Consider the following 2976-nt stretch of genomic DNA (forward strand, 5'->3'; position numbering starts at 1 on the left):
TGCCGTGTACTGGCTGGAAAGCTGAGATACTCCTGTTTTTTTTTTATCTCGGCCTTTCCAGCCGGAAGGAGAGATGTGGAGGCTTATTGACTCCACATCTCTCCATAAAGAGGGCCTGTCACGCACTATTCCAATTACAAGGGATGTTTACATTCCTTATAATAGGAATACATTTTTTCTTTCAAAGGTAGTGTGTGAAAATAAAATAAACAATAAAAAAATGTTTTAAAGCGCCCCTGTCCCCACAAGCTCGCACACAGAAGCGGAAGCATACATACATCGCACCCACACATGTAAACAGCATTTAATTTACACATGTGAGGTATCGTCGCAAGCGTTAGCGCAAGAAAAATAATTCTATACCAAGACCTCCTCTGTAACTCTAAAGAGTTAACCTGTAAAAAAATTGTAAGCTACCCATCTCTTTGAGGTGCCAATCCCCCTGACCCCTAAACTATTTTTGCTAGGTATCTCCCAACCCCGCCTGGCCAAGCCATATAAAAAATTGCTCAGGCACGTACTAACGGCGGCTAGATGCCTGATAGGAAAAAAACCTTGCCCCCATCTCAGGAGGCTCTTTACGCTAGGGTCAAGGACGTAGAGCTGATGGAGCGGATGACAGCTAGGATACGTAATCGCATGGATGCCCATGACGAGGTCTGGAGCGAGTGGCACCGGTGGGAGGACCCGCAGGGGGCGGACGAGGTGGCAGGCGCGGTAACTTAAAATCTCCCTTCTCTCTCCCTCCCTTTTCTCTTTTCTTTTTCTGATTTCCTTTTTCTTCTTACACAACCTACTGCTCTGGTGTCGCCGTTGACACCGAGGTAAAAAACAAAAAAAAAAACGGTTTGAAATGCATAAATGTGATGACATATCAGATGGTAGAGCCAGCTTTTGGAATAGGGCCCCCAGGGCCGGAACCTCAACTCCCCCTCTACCCATAAAGGGCAAGGGTAATATCTGTACTCTTGGATAAGTGTATGCTTTAGCCACTGTTATTACCTGCATTTCTCTGTATCCTGTGATCCGAATTATATAAATAAAAAAAATGTTAATTGGGAAAAAAAAAAAAAAAAATTGTAAGCGTTGCCTATGGAGATTTTTACCATAGTTTGGCGCCATTCCACGAGCGAGCGCAATTTTCAAGCATGACATGTTAGGTATCTATTTACTCAGCGTAACATCATCTTTTTGAGTGGGCTAACTTTACTGTTTTTTTTAGGGCTGTTACTGATTAAAATTTTCGTGTTCGGTTAATTGTTTTTTTTTTAATCGACTCATTTCGATTAATTATAATGCACATACAGATCCCATTACTTTTAGCTGACCTCCTTGCATTGCAACTCTGCATTAGTCAGTGGTATATGTGGTATACACTATATACAAATCACCCGACACTAGTTAATTTCCACAATCCATGACTTAACTTCACAGTTCACACAAATACATTTTAAATTCAAACTGTAGCACTGACATAAGTAGCTTTTTCTTATTAAACTTTAAGAAAAATGTAGAAAGTTAGTTTAACTTTAATTATAAAACCTATCTAGTATATTGACTGTCAGTCACTTTATAGTAGGCAAGTAGGCATCACTTTAGCGAGTCACGCAGACATATCAGAGTGTTTACATTTTCTGGAAGCGGACATGATCGCTTTTTATTGACAATATACCCTGAAGAACTGAACAGTCTTTCACACGGAACAGATGTTGCCGATACACAAATAATTGTCTGCACAAAACTGCTTAGGACAGGAAAACAATAATTATTTTTGCCCACTTCCCCTGATGGAGTCTGATGCATCCTCCTGCTCCACGGATACAAAGATACCTCAATCCAATGGGTGCAGTTTGCTCGCATCCAGCAGGGTAAATCTCACTGTCCAGGCTGTCCGGTGACATCAAGAATTTTGAGGAATTAATCTTAAATTTCCCCAGCCCTAGTTTTTTTTTTTTTTTTAATTCATGAAATGTTTTTTTCCCCAAAAAACACGTTTGAAAAATTGCTGCACAAATACCATGTGACATAAAAAGTTGCAACGACTGCCATGTTATTCCCTAGTGTCTCTACTAAAAAAACATATATAATTTTTTTGGGGTTCTGAGTAATTAAAAAAATATATATATATATATGATTTTTACATGTAGGAGCGAACAGCCAGAATTGGCCTGGATGGGAAGTGGTTAATTTCTGCACCTTTAGATCTAATTTAAGCCCCTATTCCTGTACCATTACACATCAGATCACCCCAGGACCTGCATCTTCTGATTTCGAATAAGCCCGTTTTCTGCACCTCCACACCTCATATCACCCCAATTCCTGCAACTCCACACCTCAGATCACCCTAATTTCTGCACCTTCAGATTTTAAGTAACCCCAATTCCTGTACCTTCACACTTCAGATTAGTTTCAATTCTCTCGCATTCACACCTCAGATCACCCCAATTCCCGCACCTTCACACCTCAGATCAGCCCCAACTCCTGCACCATCACACCACAGTCCTAATTCCTGTACCTTTAAATTAGTCGTTTCCAAAAGGTAGGATTATCAGTCCAAAATAAGAGCAAGCAGCCTGGGATGTCCAAGTCAACACTGGAGCCAGATCTAGCCTAGGGTGACCAGACATCCCCAGTTTCAGGGGACAGTGCCCTGATTGAGGACACTGTCCCTGGACCAAGTCTGTCCCTGGTTTTGTCCCCAGATTGGATTTAATAGGGGGCAGGGGCAATTTCAAAGACAATCAGTGCAGAATTAAAATAAAAAAAATAGAATTACCCCCCCCCCCGCTTCACCGTGCCTACTAGCATAGGGGGGTGTATTTTTCCCATTATCTGTGCCCCTTTCTGATGATCATGTGCTGGCCGGAGCAGAGGGAATATTTCGGGCGCATGCCCATTCAGCTTTGCTCGCTTGTTCTTCTGCCTTGGCTCAAATCCTGGCCAGCCGCCTGCCTATCTCCTTGCCTTCCCTGGCAG

This window comes from Rana temporaria, chromosome 4, assembly GCF_905171775.1.
Source record: "Rana temporaria chromosome 4, aRanTem1.1, whole genome shotgun sequence".
Taxonomy (NCBI): domain Eukaryota; kingdom Metazoa; phylum Chordata; class Amphibia; order Anura; family Ranidae; genus Rana; species Rana temporaria.